Source organism: Pelodiscus sinensis, chromosome 6 (assembly GCF_052426305.1).
Source record: "Pelodiscus sinensis isolate ZL-2025 chromosome 6, ASM5242630v1, whole genome shotgun sequence".
NCBI classification, from domain to species: Eukaryota; Metazoa; Chordata; order Testudines; family Trionychidae; genus Pelodiscus; species Pelodiscus sinensis.
The window spans coordinates 130,058,943-130,073,418 of record NC_143057.1 but is presented as its reverse complement, the minus strand read 5'-3'; the positions used below and the strand labels follow the sequence as shown (position 1 = coordinate 130,073,418).

At 58.0% G+C, this 14,476-nt stretch overlaps 1 protein-coding gene across 1 annotated transcript in view; it reads left to right on the top strand.

Moving 5' to 3' along the window:
* Positions 1-1,206: 1,206 nt before the first annotated feature.
* The window catches only part of ATOSB (atos homolog B), a 50,923-nt gene continuing 37,653 nt past the window's right edge, over positions 1,207-14,476 (top strand). The window contains exons 1-2 of the mRNA XM_075932830.2: positions 1,207-1,315; positions 2,057-2,089. The gene's annotated coding sequence lies outside the window, so the exon portion shown is untranslated. The remainder of the gene's footprint in view (positions 1,316-2,056; positions 2,090-14,476) is intronic.

The window sequence follows — 14,476 nt, the reverse complement described above, 5'->3', positions numbered from 1 at the left end:
AGCGCTTCCTGCTGCATATTTCTGCCCAGTAAGGCTGTGTCCAGACTCCATGCCTCCTTCGACGGAGGCATGTAGATTAGCCACATCGGAAGAGGGAAATGAAGCCGCGATTAAAATAATCGCGGCTTCATTTAAATTTAAATGGCTGCCCCGATCTGCCGATCAGCTGTTTGTCGGCAGATCGGGGGAGTCTGGACGCGATGCCCCGACAAAGAAGCCTTTCTTCATCGACACAGGTAAGCCTCGTGAAACCAGGTTTACCTGTGTCGATGAAGAAAGGCTTCTTTGTCGGGGCATCGCGTCCAGACTCCCCCGATCTGCCGACAAACAGCTGATCGGCAGATCGGGGCAGCCATTTAAATTTAAATGAAGCCGCGATTATTTTAATCGCGGCTTCATTTCCCTCTTCCGATGTGGCTAATCTACATGCCTCCGTCGACGGAGGCATGGAGTCTGGACACAGCCTAATTGTCCTTAGCTGTGCAGCTGCTGCCTTCCCGCGAGCCCTCCTCCCCACTCCCTCAGAGCCTGGCAGACACACCTGGCAGGACCGTACCACCCCAATGACCCTCTGCTGAACCTCGCCAGGAGGGAGCTGCCAGTCAACCAGTATCTATTGCGAGGGGTAGACAGCTCTCTGGTGATGGGCTGGGTGAACCCTGAAATGATGAGGGGGAGCCCTGGGAGGATGGGGTGAACCCCACCATGGGGGGCAGAGAGCCCTGGGGGGGTCACCCCACCATGGGGGGCAGAGAGCTCTGGGGGGGTCACCCCACCATGGGGGGGCAGAGAGCTCTGGGGGGGGTCACCCCACCATGGGGGGCAGAGAGCCCTGGGGGGGTGAACCTCGCCGGGGGGGGTGAGTCCGAGCGGGGGGGGGTCAGGGGCGGGAGCGAACGCGGCCGGCCCGGGGGAGGGGCGGGGCCGTTCCCAGGCGGAGGGGCGGGGGAGGGTCAGCCGGGGCAGAGGTCAGGGGTGAAGGGTCACACGGCGAAGTTGGGGCTCGCTCCCGACTCCTTGGCTCGCGGACCCGCCCCTTAGGCCCCCGCCAATGAGAAGCCGCCTCTCCCCAAGGCCCGCCCCTTCCCCGCTGTCATCACAGAACCGCACGTGGAGGAGGCGGGCGGCGGGCGGGGCTTAGGGGCGCACGTCACGGCCCCCCGCCTTGCTATTGGCTGTGACGCCGGGAAGTCTCCGGGCCCGGCCCTGGCCGCGTCACAACCGCCAATCAGCGCGAGGGGGCGGGGCCCAGAGGCGGGGTCTCAGGCTAGACCCGGAAGCAGCTGCGGGAGGCTCTCGGCGGCGCTGGGAGTCGGTGGGTCGCGGGAGCCGGGCCGGGGGAGCCGCGGGGGCGGGGCCTGGGCCCGGGCCCCACGGGAGGGGGGCGGGGGAAGGAGGGGTGCTCTGGGGGGGGCCCCGCGGGAGGGGGGCGGGGGAAGGAGGGGTGCTCTGGGGGGCCCCACGGGAGGGGGGCGGGGGAAGGAGGGGCGCTCTGGGGGGGGCCCCACGGGAGGGGGGCGGGGGAAGGAGGGGCGCTCTGGGGGGGCCCCGCGGGAGGGGGGCGGGGGAAGGAGGGGCGCTCTGGGGGGGGCCCCACGGGAGGGGGGCGGGGGAAGGAGGGGCGCTCTGGGGGGCCCCGCGGGAGGGGGGCGGGGGAAGGAGGGGCGCTCTGGGGGGGGCCCCGCGGGAGGGGGGCGGGGGAAGGAGGGGCGCTCTGGGGGGGCCCCGCGGGAGGGGGGCGGGGGAAGGAGGGGTGCTCTGGGGGGGGCCCCGCGGGAGGGGGGCGGGGGAAGGAGGGGTGCTCTGGGGGGGGCCCCGCGGGAGGGGGGCGGGGGAAGGAGGGGTGCTCTGGGGGGGGCCCCGCGGGAGGGGGGCGGGGGAAGGAGGGGTGCTCTGGGGGGCCCCACGTGGGCTGAGGGCGAGGGGTCCCTGCACGCTGCCGGCGGGGGGTGCAGGATCCTGGCTCCCTGGGGCGCGACCCATTTCCGGGGGGGGGGTGGGGGGAGGCGGCTTGAGGCGCCCATCCAGTCCACTCTTGTCTCCCTCCCTTCGGCAGGTCCCTGTGTCGTCCCGTGAGCAGAGGCTGCAGGTAAGATCTGGGTTGGACTTGCCACGAGCCCTGCCCTTTCCAGGCCGAGCTCACTGGGGCCTGTCCCCCCCGGGCGGCGCAGGCGATCTTCCACACTGGTATTGGGAATGGGCCTTTCCCCTCGAGATCCTGCACTCAGGCGCAAGTTTGGTCGTGAGTCAAGACTGTCACTGTCCGATAGGGATCAGAGGGGTCGCCGTGTTAGTCTGAATCTGCAAAAGCGGCAAGGAGTCCCGTGGCACCTTATAAGCCAGTGGTTTGAGCATTGGCCTGCTAAACCCAGGGTTGTGAGTTCAATCCTTGAGGAGGCCATTTGGGGCAAAATTTGTCAGGGGTGGTACTTGGTCCTGCTGAGAAGGCAGGGGACTGGACTCAATGATCATTCAAGGTCCCTTCCAGTTCTAGGAGATAGGCAATCTCCATTAATAATAGAAGTGTTGGAGCCTAAGCTTTCATGGGCAAAGACCCACTTTGTCAGATGCATGTCTCCAACACTTCATTTAGTCTATAAGGTGCCACAGGACTCCTCACCACTGTCTGATAAGATGACGAAGTGTGAAAAATTGGGGTGGGGAAGTAATAGAGTCTTATATAAGACAAAGACTTCAGTAATCAAGACAGTCCAGATAAAACTGGGATATGTGATCATCCTACCTTCTGAGGACTGTTTGGATCCAAGACAAACAAATCTGTCCCTTCTGAAAGTCTTGGCAGAGGGCTGAGGTCTTAATGGGGGGACACTGTGGGGGTGGGGAAGCTTGCTGCTTTTCTGTCTGGGCTGTGCCTTGTAGATGAGTCTCCTCTTTCAGTCTCCAAGGCTATGTCTAGACTACATCCTGCTGTTGGCAGAGGGATGTAAGTGAAGCGCTTCAAAAGTGCAAATGAAGCAGGGATTTAAATATCCTGTGCTTCATTTGCATAATCACGTAATGGCGCTCTTTCGAAAAAGTGCCATTTTGAAAGTGAAGCTACAGACTAGACGCGGTTCTTTAAAAAATGGGGCGCTTTTTCAAAAGATCCTGTAAACCTCAATTTCAAAAGAGCGCTTTTTGAAAGAGCGCCATTACGTAATTATGCAAATGAAGCATGGGATATTTAAATCCCGGCTTCATTTGCACTTTTGAAGTGCTTCATTTATATCCCTCTGCAGACAGGGGGATGTAGTCCTAGACTATTAAGCCAGCACTTTTACCCTTGTAAATTACTGTGTGCGTGCGTGTGGAGTGCCTGATAGCATGCCTGCCCCTCCCCAGCCCCAGTGACTTCGAATCATAGGTTCTGTAGGCCAGATTCTTTACAGCTCTTTAGGTGTCTAATGGGGAAGGCAGGCACTTCTGGAAGTCCTGCTTAGCACCTACTGCCTATAGAAATCAGTGGAAGTTACCACCAGGAGTATGGTTGAAAAGACCTTTCGGCACCTAAATGCCTTTTAAAAAAACAGTTAATAAACATTTTACAATAGCTGTTGCCCACTATTCAAGACTTGCATTTTCCCCACGAGGCCTGTGTTTCAGGAACTGTAGGTATGGAGTTCTGTTCTTTGTGCCATGTCTCTAGTGGGATGGATGGTTTGTTACTGCCACTCCGGATCATCAGATGAAGTGAGTTTTGCCCTTGAAAACTCACGATTCTATATATTTGAGTTTGTCTCTAATGTATCACAGGACCATTCCTTGTTTAGGAAGGAGCACTGCAGAAAGGAATCTAGGGATCATAGTGAACCACAAGCTAAATATGAGTCAAGCGTGTGACGCTGTTGCAAAAATAGCAAATATGATTCTGGGTTTAACAGGAGTTGTGAGCAAGACACGAGCAGTCATTTTTCCCCTCTACTCTGCATGATTAGGCCTCAGTTGGAGTATTGTATCCAGTTCTGGGCACCACATTTCAAGAAAGATGTGGAGAAGTTGGAGAAGCGCCAGAGAAGAGCAACAAAAATGCTGTAAAGGTCTAGGAAACATGAGCTATGAGGGAAGGCTGAAAGAACTGGGCTTGTTTAGGCTGGAAAAGAGAAGACTGAGAGTGGACAAGATAGGTTCATGAACACTGCTGAAAGGGTGTTATAAAGAGGAGGGAAGAAAAATTGTTCTCCTTGGCCTCTGAGGACAGGACAAGAAGCAAGGGGCTCAAACTGCAGCAAGGGAAGTTTAGGTTGGGCATTAGGAAAAACTTCCTGCCAGTCAGGGGGGTTAAGCACTGGAGTCAATTGTCTAGGGAGTTTGTGGAATCCCCATCTCTGGAGCTATTGAAGAGCAGGTTCGAGACACCTGACAGGGATGATGTAGATGGTGCTTGGTCCTGCCCGTGAGGACAGGAGACTGGGCTTCCTCCAGTTACAGTATTTTATGATTCTGTGTGTTGCTCATTAAACATTATTTCCCTGTTGAGCTTCAATCCATGGAATAGCCATAAAGCAGGGGTGATTCTAACCTGGGGGTAGGCAATAATTTTTGGCCCGGGGCCACTTCAAAAATGTTTAAAGTAGCCCCTGGCCACCCTGGAAGGGGCAGGGCCTAGATGGGAAGGGGGCGGGCCTAAACAGGAGGGGTGGGGCTATACCATCCCCAGACCATGATTGATCTGGGGGTGGGGGAACCCTTCTGCCCCCCTTCCCACTAGGCGCCTATGCCCTGGAAGAGGCTTGGCACGCTCCCCCACCCCCAGGCCAATCAGAGGGTGGGGCAAAGGAAGCTTCAAGCAGGTCCCCCGCCCCCAGGCCTTGATTGGCAGGGGAGTGGGCAAAACCTCCTCCACTCTTGGCCCCCCTTTCCCCCCAGCCCTGTGAGCAGCGTGCAGTGTTTCAAAGCGCCCCATGCTCCTGGCAGGGCAGGAGGAGGCTCTGCATGCTCCCTCACTCTCAGGCCCTAATTGGCTGGGGGCGGGGGCGCGGCAGGGCCTCCGCGGGCTGGATCCACTGGCGTGGCTGGCTGGATCCAACCTGTGGAGGCCCTTTTGCTCATCCCTGTGCTAACCCCTGTCTTGTATGACAGCCACAGAGCTCTGGAGACTGCATGTCCCAGCCTGCAGAGCTCCCCTTTAATCTCTGAACAGTCTAGTCTACCCCCAGTGCATGCTGGGATCTGTAGTCTCTTGGACCCTGCCGCTCCCCTTGCCGTAAGTGACAGCCACAGCTTGTATATTGTGGCAGTAGCCCATGGTCGGCATCATCCAGTCACCCCAAGGTCTCAGCTATAGGAGCTGCCTCCTGCTCCCTGGCTGGCTCCTTGCTGGGCTCTTGCTAGGATCCCGTGAGTTCTCCTGCCTGGACTCCCCTGGCTCCGAGTGCGGCACACAGGTTTGGGAAGCTAGGCTGAGTGCAGGAAAGGGGGAGCTGTCTGTCTGGGTCTGGCTGTTGGGAAAACCTCCTTGGAGTCCCAGCCTGGGACTTAGCTGCTCTCCAGAGCCTGTACTTTGGAGTCCCTTGGCTCCAGGTGCCTTGAACGTGCAGGGCAGCGTCATCGCTGCAGTTCAGTAGCGTCTGTGACTCAGCGTGTTTCCCTTCCCCTCTGGGGAGGGTTGGCTTTTTCTCTGTCACTGGAGCACTTCCCTCAGGAAAGGCGGAAGAAGAGCAGCATTGACGCTCTGGCTTTCCCAGCTGGTGGTCCGCAATGTGCTCTGGGCTCTGCTGTGTGAGCTAGGACTCCCTCAGCTCCAGGGGTGAGGGTGCTGAGCTGCTGAACCACACGGCAAACCCTGCATGTGACGAAAACCGCTTGGAGCAGCCCTCCTACCCCCAGCACTCGTGCTCAGCTCTGCCGGCGGCTTGGGAAGAGGAACTGTCTGGACACGGTGACTGCTCTGCCTCTCTTGTGGCCAGTTGGGAAGGAGTGGTGGTAGCAGCGGGGCCTTGTGGGGCCCTAACCTTGCTGCTGACAAGGCAGGGAGACGAGTTTGAGGCTCCTTCACATCCCGTGTGGGGCATCCCAGCCCTTGCTCTCTTGGGGGTCAGTTCTCATGCTTCACTGGGAATGGCTTGGGTGGGTGTTCAGTGTGGATCGGATCCCCCCCATGCTTTCCCCAGTCCCGTGACCTCAGCTTTTTGGCCAAGGAGGGACAGAGGCTCCGTCCCCCAGACTTGAGCGTGGAGCTTAGGGGAGACCCGGTGTGCTGGGTGGGGGCCCTCCAGGAGCACTGTTCAGCTGCCTCCTTCCCCAGCTGTCGCCTGTCTCCTGGGGTCTCTCAAGTGGTCTCCCTGCAAGATCTGCTGCTTGGCTGGTACCGAGTGACTTCTGCTGGCACAAGGCTTGCGGGGAAAGGGAGCCACTTGGTACCAGCTGGTGGGAGGCAGAGATCACGCCACCAAAGGGCCCTTGCCCCATCCAGAGGAGGGGAAGGAGCTTTCCGAGGACAATGGAGTGGGAACCTGCTATTTATGGGGTGGAGTCCTACTTACAATTCAAATTGGCCATTTCCTTCCCCCGCCCTCCTCTCCGGGGAAACGGGAGCCCTGAAGTGTCTCTGCTCTTCAGCCTCTGTGTCCTGTGCAGTGTGAGCGCCTGGAGCGGCCATGTGCTTTGCCCCAGCCTTCCCCCATCTCCAGGCTGTCAGGCCATCCAGGCCCTCTCCTTGTTCCATAAGAAACCCCTGTGTTCTGCCTGCTCTCACGGGGCCCTTGGGGCACTAGATCAGAGCCCAGGGCTTGCTGCTTGTTTCCTTCCTTTCCCTTGTGTTCCCACTTCTGCCTCACTCCTAGTCTTCTCTCTGCCCGGCCTTTATTGCCTGGCCACCAGGCCGGATTGCTCCTTCTCCTTTCCAAGCTGGCGGGTGTGTCCTGAGCCTCGGACGTTGGGTCAGATGGGTGTGTTCCCCTCCAACGTGCTTGACTCCAAATCCATCTTCCGCCGTCCACTGTGCGGGAAGGGTGTCTGAGGAAATCGGCTGGGCTGAGGTGTCAATAGGGATATGTCTAGACTACATGCCTCTGGCGACAGAGCCGTGTAGATTAGGCCACCCGGCATAGGGAAACGAAGCGGCGATTTAAATAATCGCCCCTTCATTTAAATTGAAATGGCTGCCGCGCTGTGCCGATCGGCTGTTTGTCGGCTTGGCGCGCTAGTCTGGATGCTCCGCGGTGGACAGCAAAGGCATTTGTCGACTTCCCCGGTGTGCCTCGTGGGATGAGGTTTACCAGGGAGGTCGACAAATGCTTTTGTCGACCATGGAGCATCCAGACTAGCGCGCCGAGCCGACAAACAGCCGATCGGCACAGCGCAGCAGCCATTTCAATTTAAATGAAGGGGCGATTGTTTAAATTGCTGCTTCATTTCCCTATGCTCAGTGAACAAATCTACATGGCTCCGTCGGCAGAGCCATGTAGTCTAGACATACCCTAGGTGTGCTCCGGTACGATGCACTTGCAGCGCATCTAATTCAGGGTAAATTGCTTAGGGCTGCTTAAAGCCCTGGACTGCCAGTCGGACTCCTTACATGGATCAGTGGTTAGGAAAACCAGTTTCATCAAATGACAACTTCTTTTGATCCCAAAGGGCCAGCCGCACGCCCAGGTCAACTCAGAGTTTGTCCAGAAAACCCTGTTGTTTCCAGTCCTTTAGCATCTCAAATCTCAAGCGTGAGTCCCAGACCGAAAGAAGTGAGGGCTGGAAGTAATTAAGGGACTGGAATCCACACAATAAATGCCGAGTTCGGAGTTCAGGCTTGTAGCACTGTTGGAACAAACTGCTGGCTCAAGTCCAGTCTCTGGCTACGTCCCAATCACTGGCAGGCCCTCGGTTAACACGCGCCCAGTGGCGTGAGTCCGCTGCCTAGAGGCTGGAGCAGCAGAGAAGCCTGAGCAGGAAAGAGGCAAGGCGGACGAGTTGTCCGGGCCTTTTAGATCTTCTCCCGTGTGGAGGGACTCCCATTGTTCTTACTGTGGGAAAGTGCAGCTGCAGGATGGCGTCCGGTCACGTGGCCCAAGCGCCGGTCCGTGTGGGACTCAGTTCTTTGCAGGTAGAAGCCAAGGCCCATGGGCTGAGCTGAGCATTCACAGGAAGGCTCCTCAGACGTGGGTTGGCATCTCCCAGGGTGCATTGAGTAAGTCACTCCTCCCCGGGCCAATCCAACCTGAACAATCCCTTCACAATACACTGGCCAGCTGCTCCATTGGTGCTACTACGAAGCAAACATATTGAAGCGCAAGTACAGAGCCAAAGCCCAGAACTTTAAATAGCAAAATATTCATGCCTGCGACTGGCATAACCCTAACCAGCCAGTCAAGCTTTTCCTAGACCCATCACTGGGCGCCCTGTCTTGCAAGCCTATACCAGTAGTTGCAACAGTGATCTTTAGGGCCATGTTTTCATCAGATAAGTCACTTTCCCCCAGTGTTTGGAGCTCTCCCTGTGCCTTGTATGACTGTAGCCCCTTGGAGCCCTCCCTAGCTGCAGATGAGAATGTTGTTCTAGCCAGTCCCTGCCCTGAAGCGCTTGATCCAAGTGCAAGACCGTACCAGACCGCGGGGGGGGGGGGGGGGGTACGAAGAAACACCAAGGCTGTACCAGGGAGGCCGTGGTCTGAGCACAGCAGTAGCTAAACTGCTGCCAGGTTTTGTAGGCATCCCAGCAGAAGAGTTGGAAGGAAGATCGCGTGGTTTTGTGGCTGTTTGTAGAGAGAGCTTCCAAAGCCCGTAGGACAGCAAGCGAGCCAGCACAAAGGTGCTCGTGTGGCGGCCGACACCTGTGGCCAGTCGACGTGTGTGTGTGTGGGGGGGGGGCAGGGGGTATGACCAGGAGAGAACTCTGCTTGATTCCTTACCATCTTGTGTGGGAGGCGGGACACTTGGACTCGACTCGAGACAGCAAGTGCCTGGGTCCCTTATCCTGGCTACCTCTTGAGTCTCTTCCCCTTTCTGCTGTCTGTCCTGCCTGGCAGTTCTTCTTCCTGGAGCTTTCCTTCTGGGTAGCGTCTCCCTCCGCCTGTTTCACGTGGACTGTGTTCTCTGTGCTTCCTCACGTGGCTTGCGCTCGGAGCAGGAGAGGAAAGGAATGGCTGTGGGCTTCTGAGACTTCCTGGCAAAGTCCTTAGCAGCCTGAAGCCTGGCAGAGCTTGGGCATTGAGGGTGTCTCATTAAGGTACCTGGGGAGCAGACTCCTTGCATGTTTTTCTCTGTCCTTTGCCTCCACCCTGTTCCGCCCTGGCTCCATTCACCTTGCCTGTCCTGGCAACAGCTGCTGATAAAGCGTTCCATTTCCCTTGTCTTTCAGCTGGGTTTGAGTCCCCGGAATGGATTCCTGCTGCGGTCACATGCCCTGCGTTTCACTGGCTTCTGCCATATCTGGCCTGCAGCCATGCTAGCCTGGGTTGGGGCCTTGCTAGAGCTCCTACCGTACGCTGAGTCATGGCGGGCCGATACTCGGCTGGCCTGGGAGAGCTCCAGAGAAAACCTGGGTGCTAGTGACTTTGCGGGCTGTGCCCTCAAGCTGGGACCCCATTCCAACATAACGGCCGTACTGGGTCAGACCAAAGGTCCTTCTAGCCCAGTAGCCTGTCTGCCGACAGTGGCCAGCACCAGGTACCCCAGAGAGGATGGACCGAAGACAATGATCGAGCGATTTGTCTCCTGTCATCTCTCTCCAGCCTCTGAAAAACAGAGGCCAAGGACACCATTTTATCCCCTGGCTAATAGCCTTTTATGGACCTAGCCTCCATGAATTTATCCAGCTTCTCTTTAAACTCTATTATAGTCCTAGCCTTCACAGCCTCCTCTGGCAAGGAGTTCCACAGGTTGACTACACGCTGTGTGAAGAAGAACTTTCTTTTATTAGTTTTAAACCTGCTACCCATTAATTTCATTTGGTGTCCTCTAGTTCTTCTATTATGGGAACTAATAAATAACTTTTCTTTATCGGCCCTCTCCACACCACTCATGATTTTATAGACCTCTATCATATCCCCCCTCAGTCTCCTCTTTTCTAAACTGAAAAGTCCCAATCGCTTTAACCTCTCCTCATATGGGACCCGTTCCAAACCCCTAATCATTTTAGTTGCCCTTTTCTGAACCCTTTCCAAGGCCAAAATATCTTTTTTGAGGTGAGGAGACCACATCTGTACACAGTATTCCAGATGTGGGCGTACCATAGTTTTATACAGGGGCAGTAAGATGTTCTGGGTCTTATTTTCTATCCCTTTCCTAATTCGTAGCAACCTATTTGCCTTTTTGACCGCCGCTGCACACTGTGTGGAAGTTTTCAGAGAACTGTCCACGATAACTCCAAGATCCCTTTCCTGATTTGTCGTAGCCAAATTAGCCCCCATCATACTGTACGTATAGTTGGGGTTATTTTTCCCGATGTGCATTACTTTACACTTATCCACATTAAATTTCATTTGCCATTTTGCTGCCCAATCACTGAGTTTGGTGAGATCTTCTTGGAGTCCCTCAGTCTGCTTCTGTCTTGACTATCCTAAACAGTTTGGTATCATCCGCAAACTTTACCACCTCACTGCTTACCCCTTTCTCCAGATCATTTATGAATAAGTTGAAAAGGATTGGTCCCAGGACTGACCCTTGGGGGACACCACTAGTTACCCCTCTCCAATCTGAAAATTTACCATTTATTCCTACCCTTTGTTTCCTGTCTTTTAACCAGTTCTCAATCCAAGAAAGGACCTTCCCTCTTATCCCATGGCCATGTAATTTACACAAGAGCCTTTGGTGAGGGACCTTGTCAAAGGCTTTCTGAAAATCCAAGTATACTATATCTACTGGATCCCCCTTGTCCGCATGTTTGTTAACCCCTTCAGAGAACTCTAACAGATTAGTAAGACAGGATTTCCCTTTACAGAACCCATGTTGACTTTTGTCCAACAAATTATGTTCTTCTACATGCTTCACAATTTTATTCTTTACTATTGTTTCGACTAATTTGTCTTGTACTGATGTTAGACTTACCGGTCTGTAATTGCCAGGATCGCCTCTAGAGCCCTTTTTAAATATTGGTGTCACGTTGGCTACCTTCCAGTCATTAGGTACGGAAGCCGATTTAAAGGATAGGTTACAAGCCACAGATAATAGCCCTGGAAGTGTCCCTGTCCACCTGGCTTCTTTCCCTCTGTGTGCCCCCTCCTTTCTCCTCCTCCTCCCTCCCAGAGCATCCCCCAGGGTGAGACAGCTGGCTGGCTGGAGGCGCTGGGAGGGAGAGGGAGGAGTTGGTCAGTGGGACAGTGTTGCGGGAGGTGTTGGTAGGAGGGGAGCAGCAGGGAGTCAGCGCCTACACAGGTGACTCGTGGTAGCACTTGGGAAGTGCACCGCCTCCCAGGCCCCGGTCAAAATGTTAATTGCTACATGGGGTGCCCCTGCATGTCCCGTCCCCCCCATCCCTCTGGGTGGCCCCTGCAGCCCTCCCCCGTCAGTCGCCCGTGCTCTGGGCGGTGGCCGCAGGGCTGCTATTGGGTGTGATGGGAGCAGTTAGCCGTCAGGGCAGCGCCCGTTGCAGTCGATCCAAGAGCTGAGCTGTTGACCCCGGTTTTTCTGGCCCCTTTCCAGCTGGGCTAATCGCGTTGTCCCACGGTATCATCTGCCCGGGGTCCCTGTTGCCGTGGGGCTGGCGACCTGCCCTCGGCTGGTGTCTGAGGCGACTTTCCGGAGAGCAGGTTGCGCTCCTGGCGTGGCCTCTCGCGAGCAGGGTTCAAGCAACAGACTCTGTCTTGCTGCCAGGTGCGTTCTGCACGTGGCAGGTGCAGCGGGTCTGGGGCCAGGCTGAGTGCGGACGGTTCTGGGGGCACCGGGTGCAAGGCAGAGAACTCCTGCCAGCGGTTCACAGGCCGGACCCTGGTAACCGGCGGTTTTCTAATGGCGGGCCGGACACCGGACGGGGTGGAGGATTGTTGGGTGCTGGATCTCGTGGCTGCAGGGGGTTCAGGTGAGCGGTGGGGGTGGGTCTAAAGCAGATCCCGGCCTGGCCTGGCCTGGCCCCACAGACAGCGCTGCAGCCAGCAGCAGGCCTGGCTCCTAGGTGGGGGAGGGGGAGTGCACAGGGCTCCTCGCATTACCCCTGCCCCGAGGTACGGCTAGGAGCCATCGGCAGTGACGGTCCCCTCAGGACCTGGGCGTGCAGCAGAGCCGTGCGCCAGCGGGGGAGGCCGGTCTGAGGAGGAGGGACAGTAACAGGAGCTGCTGCCGCTTGCTAACGTCCCCTTGTTGTGGGCTGGCCTGGGGGCCCAGAGGTGGGTCTGGCAGACTGTTCTCCGCCTGGACTGTGAGTGCCCCGGGCAGCTGGCAAGGCCCTGCCAGGCTGTACCGCCAGCCCGGGGAGCCAGGAAGAGAGGGGGCTCCGGGAGGTAATGGGTGCTGGCTGTTTGGCTGTTGCAGGGCCAGGTCTGCCTGCTGATAGGATGGGATGGTCCTTGGGTTTTGCTGGCTAGTGCCCCCTTGGTCAGACCCTGCCCGTTCCAGTTGGGGGTGATGGAGAGTTCCCCACAGCGGGGCTCGGCGTGGTTCTGTCCGGGCTCTGTGATCGAACTCGTCGGGGTCGTTGGCTGGCGCTCCTCTGCCCTCTACACCCGCAGCTACCCTGCCCCCCGCCTGACTCCCACTTGGAGTGGGGCCACGACCTCCTGTGCGCTAGCAGGTCTCCCGTGGCGGCGGGGAAGCCGCTCCAGACGGGCAAGCCTCAGGCTCTGTGCTCTGGCCGTACACGTGATGCCAGCTTAGTGCTGTCAGGGCAGCCTTAAGCCTTTCAGGAAGCGTCAGGCCCGTTGGCCCCGCTGACACCTCCAGCGGTCAGGCTCCTGCTGAGTGTGAGTGCCCGAGCGGATACGGCGTCAGCTCCCAGGAGCCCTCCTGCCAAGAGGGGCCGGGCCCCCGTCGGACATCTGCAGCGCTGCCACGTGGGGCTCCACATTCCGCAGCCAGACCAGCTGTGGGGTTTGGGGGGGCCCTGCTTCAATCCCTCTGATTCCCCGAGCTGCTCAGCCGCTGCGGGGGAGGGCCCTGCCAGTGGTCTCCAGAGGAGGAAGGGGGCTTCGTTACCTCCTAGGACTCCTGTTCTCTGGACCCATTGCCTCTGCAGAGCTGCCCTGCGCTCGCTCTGCCCCTTTCTCCGCCTCAGAGCTCAGCTGCCACTCGGAGGCAGAGAGAACCTGGGGGTTGGCGGGGGGGGGGGGGGTATTTGCACCCTTGGCCGGAGGCCGGGCAGCGTGGGGGCGGCATGTTCAGAGGGCAGGGGCTGTGAGCGGTGCCACCCCTTTTCCGCTGTACTGGGAGGGCTGTGGGCAGGTGAGATTTTATACCCAGAGTCCAGGGAAGTGAGAACCAAGCTGTGACTTTTGCTGTGTCCCAGAACGGCCTCTCGGTCTGTGGAGAGTCAAGCCGGGGGCAGATGGACACCCACGCCGGGGGTGGAGGGCCCAGGTGGCTGGGTTCAGCTCAGATGTCAGGGTCTCTCCTCCCTACCCCCTTCCCCCCCCGCTTTTCAGCAGAGCTGGGCTCCCCTGACCTCTGCAAGTGCCCGGAGTTGGGGCCGGCCCTTGATTCTGCAGCTCGGGGCCCATCTTTATTTTTAGCCCTCTCAAAGCCTGGCGGGAAGTGTTCCCAGGCCGCCGCGTGACCTGCCTGACCTCTGTGGCTCGGCCGGGATCGGGCCCCGTCGTTCCCGAGTTGTTGGAGTGACTCATGGGAGCGGGGGAGGGAGGCTGTCTAACGAATTGTTCCGCTTGCGTGTCTGAGCTGGCCAAAGCAGCACGTCCTGTGCCCTGCCCTGCCCCTCCCGGCGGTCGGCCAGTTCTGCAGGGAGGGCTCGCTTCACCTGCCACCGGGCTGCAGCTACCCCTGGGGTGGAGCAGCCCTCTGCTGTGCAACACAAGTGTCGAGGACAGGAAGTGAGGGGAGGGCTTGTATCCAGTTCCAGCCCCAGTGGGACTGAGGGGGGCAGAGCAGAATTGCCTGCATTGAAATGGGGTTGATAGCTTGTCTGGTGTGAAGGCCACGGACGGTATAGACAGGTCGGGCTCTGGACCTCAGCTTTCCCTCCCACCTGCTGTTGGGAAGCGGCAGGGTTTTCTGGGTGGGCTTCTGTGAGGCTAAGGTGGCCTGTTGGAGCTGCTAGCCCAGCACAGTTTGGTCCCGGAGCCTCGTGGGGGTGGCGGGAACCACATTTCCCTGCGCATTAGTGTAATGGGGCAGTAGGGTGGCACGCATGCCAGGCAGCCGGGCACAGCCTGGGTGGAGGGGAGAGGGCCCGCTGCAGGCTGCCCGGGGCGCTGAGCGTGGCAGGAGGCTGGCGATGTGACAGCAGGGTTTGGGGGTGCCCGGGTGGGAACGTGCCGAGGCTGCGGAGCCGCGGGTGGGGGGTGGAGCCGGCGGGCTGCGCAGAGGGGACTAGAGACAAAGGAGCGAGGCAGAACAGCATTGAGGCATGCAGAGGGGTGGGAAAGGGGAGAATTGCTATG